Source organism: Bidens hawaiensis, unplaced genomic scaffold, assembly GCF_021521415.1.
Source record: "Bidens hawaiensis isolate Kalapana, Puna unplaced genomic scaffold, B.hawaiensis_p1.1 tig00001685_1, whole genome shotgun sequence".
NCBI classification, from domain to species: Eukaryota; Viridiplantae; Streptophyta; class Magnoliopsida; order Asterales; family Asteraceae; genus Bidens; species Bidens hawaiensis.
The window spans coordinates 2,285,292-2,295,000 of record NW_027491095.1 but is presented as its reverse complement, the minus strand read 5'-3'; the positions used below and the strand labels follow the sequence as shown (position 1 = coordinate 2,295,000).

The 9,709-nt window shown below is 32.3% G+C and overlaps 1 long non-coding RNA gene and 3 other non-coding genes across 4 annotated transcripts; 2 read left to right on the top strand and 2 right to left on the bottom strand.

Annotated features, from left to right (window-relative positions):
* Positions 1-1,362: 1,362 nt before the first annotated feature.
* LOC143593167 (uncharacterized) lies at positions 1,363-2,250 on the top strand. Its single transcript, XR_013146051.1, has 2 exons — positions 1,363-1,607; positions 1,731-2,250. It is a non-coding gene; the product is annotated as an uncharacterized LOC143593167 (long non-coding RNA).
* Positions 2,251-5,437: 3,187 nt separating this feature from the next.
* TRNAS-GCU (transfer RNA serine (anticodon GCU)) lies at positions 5,438-5,525 on the bottom strand. The gene has a single exon. It is a non-coding gene; the product is annotated as a tRNA-Ser (tRNA).
* Positions 5,526-6,277: 752 nt separating this feature from the next.
* Positions 6,278-6,348, top strand: TRNAC-GCA (transfer RNA cysteine (anticodon GCA)). Its single transcript has one exon. It is a non-coding gene; the product is annotated as a tRNA-Cys (tRNA).
* A 2,364-nt stretch (positions 6,349-8,712) lies between these two features.
* Positions 8,713-8,796, bottom strand: TRNAY-GUA (transfer RNA tyrosine (anticodon GUA)). Its single transcript has one exon. It is a non-coding gene; the product is annotated as a tRNA-Tyr (tRNA).
* Positions 8,797-9,709: the final 913 nt, after the last annotated feature.

Sequence of the window (9,709 nt, the reverse complement as noted above, 5' to 3'; positions counted from 1 at the left end):
AGCCTGAACCAAGATTTCCAGATGAGCTGGGTAAGGTATTAGTATATCTAATACATAATTTAAATGTGAAAAGTTGTCCTCTAAAAAAGAAAATATTGAATGAATTGATCGTAAATTATCGGATTTCACTACCCCTTTCCTTTCTAGGGAAGATATTAATCGCAGAGACAATGGAATTTCCATAATGGTTGAAGAAACCTCTGACATTACTTGCGAATAAAAACTCTTGTTGTGCCCCAAAAATGGAGTCTGTTTAGAATCATTAACATAAAGAATAAAATGATTCTGTTGATACATTCGAATGATTAAACGTTTCACAATTAGTAAACTGGATTTATTGTCATAACCTGCATTTTCCAACAAAATCGATCCATTTAAACCATGATCATGAGCAAGTACATAAATATACTCCTGAAAGATAAGGGGATATAAGAAGTAGTGAGATCTATCTAGCCCTAAATAGCTTTGGAATTTATCCATTTGAAATTTGATTTAAATTAAATTAAGGGTAGAGGATTTTGGGGGTTATAAATGATACATAGTGCGATACAGTCAAAACAATGTATTATAGTACAAACCGAATAGATACCTCGGATACAGATAAAATTCTCAACAGATTCTCTATCCTATCTTTTTCCTTTGTTTTCATTATAGGATAACAAGATGATTAGAAATCCTTTACTTTTTTCAACCCAATCGCTCTTTTGATTTTGGAAATTTTTTTATCAATATACTGTTTCTTATACACATACTTCTCCATTATGGAATGGAGGATGGTAATATTTAGGATTCATTAAAAAATCAAGAATACATTCCTGGGAGAAAGCCTTCCCGTATTGGGCACTAATATTTTTTTAACGTCTAATTAGATCGGGTAATCATTCAAATTAAGAACGGAAGCTCGTTGCTTTTTCTTTCCCTATAATCAAAATGAAATTAATTGAAGCCATGGGGCCCTATCCATTTCTTAATTCGACCCAACTTAAAATTGACTTCAATTTGCCCCTTTGAATAATTTAAACGAAGGCTTTGTCTTGAGCCGGAAAGAATAAAATATTCTCAGAACTCTTAATTGATACGACATGCTATTTTTTCCATTCATTCCCTTTGAGGATCAGTCATGGTCTTCCAAACTTTACCGATGGTATGGACGAATCCTTCGCTTCATCTAAATGTGTAAAAGATCCTAGCCGCACTTAAAAGCCGAGTACTCTACCGTTGAGTTAGCAACCCACATAGAAAAAGGATATGTAGATACAATCAGAATAAACAGAATAAAAAAATGATTAAATCAAACCATAAATCTACGTAATCTACGAAAAAATTTCCCGAAAAAGAAAGAAAAAATTTCCCGAAAAAGAAATAAATCAAAAGAAAGAAATGTAAAAAATGCTGGACTATCCCCTATTTCTAGGTTATCCACTTTTTCAACCAAAAATCCGAGTAGCAACGCTAATCCAACGAACCCATCATTTGAATCAACAGGTAAAAAATCAAACCTAAAACCTATGGGACAGAAATAAATAGAGCTGCTTATCACGATGAATTATATTTGTTCGATACAATATTGTCAATATAAAGGTTAATAAAAGAATACGATGGAAAAAGTACAAGAACTCAAATTGAAAAAAAGGAAAAAAAAAAGACTTGTGTTGGATTGGCACTGAATATGCATATATACTAAAATTTTTAGTTTAGGTGGAGAATAAATAAAGATAAAGTAGAAAAAGGATTTATGCAATCAATAGTGTATTGAATCCATATATAATAAGTCGAATAACGAACTTCGATTCCTTGTTTCTTACTTGGTATTAGAGTTCGAATGAAAACTGCAGGTAATGTCAGAATTTTCTATATTTGTAAGGATCCACCAAATAAGGTTTACTTAGAAAAAGATTCTATAAAAGCAATGATAAATAGATACGAAGATAGCAAGAAAATAAGTAGAGCAAGAAAAAAAATAAGGAAATAAAAAAACATAGTATAGAAAAGATATCCAAAATGATATAGAAATCACTATCCTATCCTTAGTTTTTATTTCCTTAATTTAATTGAATTTCATTTGATTAGAGCAAAGTTCCTTAAAAACCTCTGCCTTTTTTAAAATATCCTGAACAGTTCCTGTAGGCTGAGCGCCTTTTTCAAGGAAATAGAGAATAGCGGGAACGTTTAAATAAGTTTGATTCTTGATAGGATCATAAAAACCCACTTTCCGAAGATCTCTTCCTTCTCTTCGGGATCGAACATCAATTGCAACGATTCGATAGACGGCTCATCGGGATAGATGTAGATGAAAAAGAAACCCCCCTAGAACCGTATAAGAAGCTTTCTCCTCGTACGGCTCGAGAAAAAATGATTAGAAGTTTTGTCTAGGGATAAAATTATAATAAATAGGAAAGGACTCCATAAAAAAATTAGTCTATAATTTAACTCATAGTCATTTTTTTTAGCTTTCTTCCTGAAAAAAAATCATTTGTACTCATAACTCAAGTTCAAGAATTCTAAAATATCTTTAAAATATCTTAAAGATATTAATCTTTTTATTTTTTGAGTGGTCTTTAACCCTCCCTTTTTCGTCTCATTTAAAATAGATTTGGATTCTGTATTTGGATCCGTGAGACAATTGAAGTGGCGTTTCCTTGTTCTGGGATCCTTTATCTTGGTTTTAAATCATTGGGTTTAGACATTACTTCGGTGCTTCTTAACCCTTTCAAAATGGTAGCAACATACCCCTTTTTGTGATTTCTTTCTATCAAAGAATCATACCGATGGTTTATTCGTGCACGATACACCGTGAATCGAAAAGTTTTAGCCGTTCCAACAAAAATTTTTGGATTTTCAAATTTGTTAAAATTTGCTTGAATCGGATCCTTTCGATTTCTATAGCGAAGATATACTTGCGAAGTTGTTCCAATTTATTGATTGGCATTAACCCTAGATCGTTGCCCCTGAGAAATTAATCAATACTTTCTACTCGAGCTCCATCGCAAACTATTTACATTACAATTACAACCCAATAAAAAAAGAAGGGTTCTAGTAGAATAGAAAAACGACGTCGAGCCAAGAGCACCTTCATTCCTATATAAAATGGTGGATGTAAAATAAGAATCCACAACGGATCGTGTCCTTCAAGTCGCACGTTGCTTTCTACCACATCGTTTTAAACGAAGTTTTACCATAACATTCCTCTAATTTCGAACCGGTATGGAATTGATTCAATTATGGAATCATGAATAGTCATTGGTTCAGTCGGTACAGAGACATAGTTATTTCTCTTTTTTCTTAGCTACAGCTACATAGATAATCAATATTTTTATGAATAAATATTAGCAAGACCCCGGCTTTTTTGTATGAATGGAACATTTTGATATAAATCTCTATCTCAAAAAATGTCTAACAGAAATATCCAGAAATCTAAATAGAGAAATAACATAACTAACAGAAATCACACGAATAAAGAAATTCTAAATAAATAAATTCTATTTGACTCTGCCTCTTCAAGTGACTCAATAAGATAGACTTACTAATTCCAACTTCCCAAAACTTCCCAAAGATTCAATCCATAAAGAATAATTACAAATCTTTATACTTGAAAAAGTTTCTTACTTCTATATCATGATTTGAGCCAAGTTTTACAGTAAAGACTCCATTTGATTATCATAATAAAGATCATTTTTTCTTTTCGAATGGAATTCTCAATGATGTAAAGCAAATAATCTAAATAGATCGAACAATGAAAATAAATATAATTGTTAAATATTTAAAATGAAAATAAATATAATTGTTAAATATTTAAATTTTCATTTTTTAAGTAAGTATGAAAACCCTTTTTCACAAAAAATAGAAAGACTTTTTGTCACTGAAATAGGATAACAATACATACCTGATAACAATACATACCTATAGGCTAAGCACTTCCTCTTTTATATGTATTTTCATATTTGAACCTGAGGTTAAGTAATCTTTCTACATCTCATCTTATCTTTATCAAAAGGGTTTAGTTACTTTTGCATGTCATTTGAACTCGATTTAGTTCAGTTTGTGAAAAATTCAGATATGATTCCGAAAAGAATCATTCAAAATAAAAAAAAGAAAGAGGAATACTATTCTATCCAATATTAGACCGTGAAACAGAACCTTGTTGAACAAAAAAGAAGTATTCGGGTACAGGGGATATGCTCTGGGACGGAAGGATTCGAACCTCCGAATAGCGGGACCAAAACCCGTTGCCTTACCGCTTGGCTACGCCCCATTTCTATTTTTATTGGACACTAATACTAATAAAGAATAATATTGGTATTAAGTGTTCGTCAATTCCAGTCCAACTATCTATAGAAAACCTTTCTTCTTTATAGAATTTATTATAGATATTATAGATTCGTTGCTAGGATTTTGACATGTGTATATCTAGAATTCAACTTAATTTATTGATCATTACATATAATTCAATTAAGATATTGTATGAAAGTATGATTTCTTCTAGTCTCCTTTGAGAATTGGAGGATTTTTGATTGAGTGGAAAAAGAAGGATTTTTTTGTCTACCTTACTTTCTTCATTTTTCCTTATATCAATAACTCAATCAAAATGCAATTATCTCGACGAAAAAAATGTCTGTTATGCTTAATATCTTTAGTTTGATCTGTCTTAATTCTGCCCTTTATCCGAGTAGTCTTTTCTTCGCCAAATTGCCCGAAGCCTATGCTTTTTTGAATCCAATCGTAGATGTTATGCCAGTAATACCCTGTTCTTTTTTCTTTTAGCCTTTGTTTGGCAAGCTGCTGTAAGTTTTCGATAAGATCTTTAATAGTATCTTATAGAATTCATGTAGAATTCATGATTTATTCGAGAAAAATGATAACATTTGATAAGATCAAATAAGTCTGACAGTATGAACCTTCAATTCAAACATTGAAATGATCGAATAGCCGTGAGAAATCCGGCTCGCTCCATTTCCCGATTTTAATCCTTTTTCCTTTCCGGCAAAATACCTTATTAGCTTAGGGTCGCTTACAACATCTAATTGGGGGTATGAAAGTGATTTATGGTAATCAAAGACTCTTTTGAAAAATTTCAACTTCACAACTTCATTTGAATTTCTGAACATTCTTTTCTATTTTAGAATTCATTTCTTGGTGTCAAAATAAGATATGTGATATAAAAATGGAGGATCTATTATCTTTTCTTTTCTCTCGTTTTTCTTTTTCAAAAAATGATCTTGGAGGTTGTGTAATGCTTACTCTCAAACTTTTCGTTTACACAGTAGTAATATTCTTTGTTTCTCTCTTCATCTTTGGATTCCTATCCAATGATCCAGGACGTAATCCTGGACGTGAAGAATAAATTGTTTTTCTTGCTTTATTTTACAATTTTCTTCATATTTTTATTTTCTTTTAGCTATTCCACACACTTAACTAGAAAAAAATAGAAAGTCATCAACGGAAAGAGAGGGATTCGAACCCTCGGTACGAATAACTCGTACAACGGATTAGCAATCCGCCGCTTTCGTCCACTCAGCCATCTCTCCCAATTGAAAAAGATAATTACTATGTTACATTACACATCAAGTAAGGATTAAATTAAGTATTTCTTTCACATTCTTTATCGTTATTATAGAATTAGAAATTCCATTTAGATGCTTGAAAGATCAAAATAGAAAGATAAAAAAAGAAGACCTTCTTGCTTTTATTTTATTCGAAGTGCCTTTTTGGCCTGGCCCGGTCAATACCCAGCCGGGCCTTTTTTTGTTACAAAAAATTCCCTTCATTTTTTTATTTATAGGCAACATACTCTAAATAGCCAATTTAGTACCCGTGTAACAATTTCCGTTCTGGGGTTTACATATACTTATCATTTTTGTTATAATGGAAATTGAGAAGGATTTTTGATTCAAAAGAATAAATCAAGAAAAGGATAAATCAAGTATGTATCAATTTGTATTTTCTTATGTCGTTTGGCAAACCAAATTTTAGATTCAAATCCAAGAATCATTGACGAATTCTCGGTCAACGAATATCCCGTTGTCATAAATTTTGGTTTTTTTGAGTGAAAATATACATTTGATTTTTCAATAGAAAAGTGAGGGGAAGCTTTTTGGCATTGTGTGTTTTGAGATACTATACAATCAATCGAAGGGACAATCAAAAGGGGAAAAGGGTTTTTTTCTAATTTTGATAAGTTTAGTTAGAAAAAGGATTCAAAAGGGGATGCAAGTACAATAAACTAAAATTGAGTAATCCAACAAAAAAGGTAAAAATTTCTCCTATTGTGTATCGTTTTGGCGGCATGGCCGAGTGGTAAGGCGGGGGACTGCAAATCCTTTTTCCCCAGTTCAAATCCGGGTGCCGCCTCATCAGCAAACGAATCGGAATCTCTTATTCTGTTCTGCTGATATAACTCAACCTAATTTTACCCAGCCAGAACAGAATAAGGGGACTGTTAATACTTGGTTGATTCTAAATATCCGTTCTGGGGATTTTGTAAAAGATTGGAAATCGGAAATCTTTGAATCCAAAATGAAAAGAAAGATTTGATTTTAATGTTTGATTTTAATGGTCGAAGCAAGACTTCCCGATTCCTTTCTACTACTAATGTAATGTCTACTTATTGGGTCTTGATTGGAGATAATTTAACTACTGGTTAGGGGAAGTTCTTTCTATTTCTATACTATGTAATCTACATATATAGGCTCGCGAGAATCTCTGAGTGTTCAGGCATTCAATCACTATTAGATTGAGATGGATAATTTATAGAAAAAAACATGAAAAAAATGATTTTTTTAACCTCTCGTCAAAAGTATAATATACTATCTCCCAACTCCTTCAGAGAGACAATCGGGAAAGGGTACGGATTAGATCAAATAGGAAAAAGTTTGTAATAGATAGCAATTGATTTATTTTTACTTTGAAGGGCAAGGAAAAAAGGAATGTGCCCTCTTATTTTATTACTAGATGTTCCATTAGTAACATTCCTTTGTAGTTTTGATTTTTTATTTTACTTGTGTTTAGTCTTTCCCGATTATAAATCATATAGAAATTTTTGAAATGGATTTTTTGATTGGTTCATCAATAGTGTTCGCCCAGAATCCCTTTTTGACTCTGGACCATTTATTCTACTATTACTAGTGAGCAATAATGGAATAATTCTATCATAGAGATAAGGGACATAATTCACATGGATATAGTAAATCTCGCTTGGGCTGCTTTAATGGTAGTCTTTACATTTTCCCTTTCACTCGTAGTATGGGGAAGAAGTGGACTTTAGAAGCACTCCTAATTTAGTTGAGGAATGAAACGGTATCAATTGTTTTATAGATCGTTCTGCAACGCATTTTTGATTTGAATTGAAATCATTTTCAAATCAAAATATCTTCGTTTCCAAATTCCATTGGATTATAGTGGATCAATGTATTCTATAACAGTAAAACAAAACAATTATTTCAGATTCATCGGAATAAATAGATGTATCAAAGAAATAGAATTGGGTCCTACGTAAATTCCATATATGGATTAATAACTACATATATTGAAGATAGAAGCTAATATAGTATACCAACTTTATTAGAAACAATTTTATACACTACTATAACACTAATAGAGAGTATGATAAGTAAGAAATCAATTTCTTACTTACCATACTCTCGGATCTCATAGAATACCGCCGATTATAGCCCGTTGATTTCATTTAAGGCGCAAAACAAAAATAGAATACTTTTCATTTGATTTCTTCAACTATTGATAAGAATTCAGAAGTCAAGTTTCATTTAAAGTAATTAATCATTTTGACTTGCTGTTTTTACGTAAATTATAAGTAGAAAAGCAATAGGAATTAAAATGAACAGTGCAGTAGCAATAAATGCAAGAATATTTACTTCCATAATCTCATCGTTTTTTTTTCAAAATAACTCGGGATTTAATCCCATAGAGATGATAAATCTTTCACCTGTCAATTCAATGAATGCATTACCTATCGATGATCTTGAATCGGATCAATATCATGAATAACAATATCTGAGCTATTAAATTAATTCGTCGTCGAGAATTGAATAGTATAACATACGAACATCTTTTATACATACTGAATCCAAAATGGGATTCCCGGACCAATCAAAAATCCCTTTACTTTATTTATCCTTCTTTTCTTTATTTTCTATAACCTACCTTCCTTAGGTCTTCCTTATAGAACCATCAAACGAACTCTAACCACCCGCCCCAACTACAAAAACCCAACAAACAATACAAGCGAAGTGGAAAAAGAGAGGAATTAGGTTCTAAATTTTAATGATCTAAATTTCTTTGGAAGACAAATAAGTATGAGAAAGATGAGTCGCGGGAGAAAAGATGGAATATTCTATCAACTTCACTATTTTAGTTATTTTTTAGTTTAAGCTTTGTTCTTTCTTCGACAGAATCCTGAAAAAAAGAAGGGAAACCCCTTCGGAATTCAATTATGCTCTCTGTCCCTTCTTTCACAGAAAATCGAGAGGCGAATTGATGTACTTATTGGATCCGTCGGACTGACGGGGCTCGAACCCGCAACGTCCGCCTTGACAGGGCGGTGCTCTTGCCTATTGAACTACAATCCCAGGGAAATAAGAAGAGATCTAGCAGAAATTTTGGATTCTTTTTTATTCTCTCGTATCAGGTATTTTTTCATATCAGGTATTTTTTAAGAACAAGAGGGTTCTACCATCTGATAGTAGATTGACAAATTGTTGGGCCGAGCTGGATTTGAACCAGCGTAGACATATTGTCAACGAATTTACAGTCCGTCCCCATTAACCACTCGGGCATCGACCCAACGCCTAATTCATTTTAGACGTTCCATAATCAACTTCCTTTCGTCTCCCAAGCAGATTTGACAAATACATATCACTTTATATAAAATACAAAGTCCCACTGAGTAGACTATTAGAAGGACTTGACAAAGATGGATCACTTGATAGAAAATCCCACTCCTATAGTCTTGAGTATTGGTATACCCCTAGAGGGACTTGAACCCTCGTTTTCTCCGTGAAAGAGAGAGGTCGTAACCACCGGACCATAGGGGCCTTTGGCCACCTTACCTTAATATAACTCAGACCTTTTGGAGATGTGAATCAAACCGAAAAACTCGTTAACTATTCTGGAGGTTAATGGTAATCAAATCAAACTTTACCATTCAATTACAACCTTGAAACTTGATTTCATTGATCTTTCTCGTCTTTATATCTCTCATTCACAAAGGGTTCTGCGTTGGATCCAAGATCCTTTACTATCCAGTGGATTCAAGGTGCTTTAACATATATATGTACCATAGAAATTCTAAAGAAAAAAAAATCATATAAAACAGTATGAGCATGATCATGATCATGAACAGGTTATGTGTCATTTATATCCTTCCGATACATGTCATTTTTTTGTTGGTAAAGGCAAAAAGATTTAAGGTTCTCCGATGTTCTTTACGCATGTTTCTGACCTTGTTCTTGGTTATGACTATATTAACCATAAAAGAAGGTTCAACATAAAACTCTTTATTTTAGTTTTGTTTCAAGATCATTTTATGTCATATAATCTGCTACAACAGAAAGATAAATACACAAGACCAGTCAAATATGATTGATACTTTTAAGACAAAAACGTACCTGAACGCTCACAAGATCATGATGATGATTGTTAATAAGGAAAAAGTTGATAATTAAAGGTGACAAATTTTAGTAATTAGCTGATAATT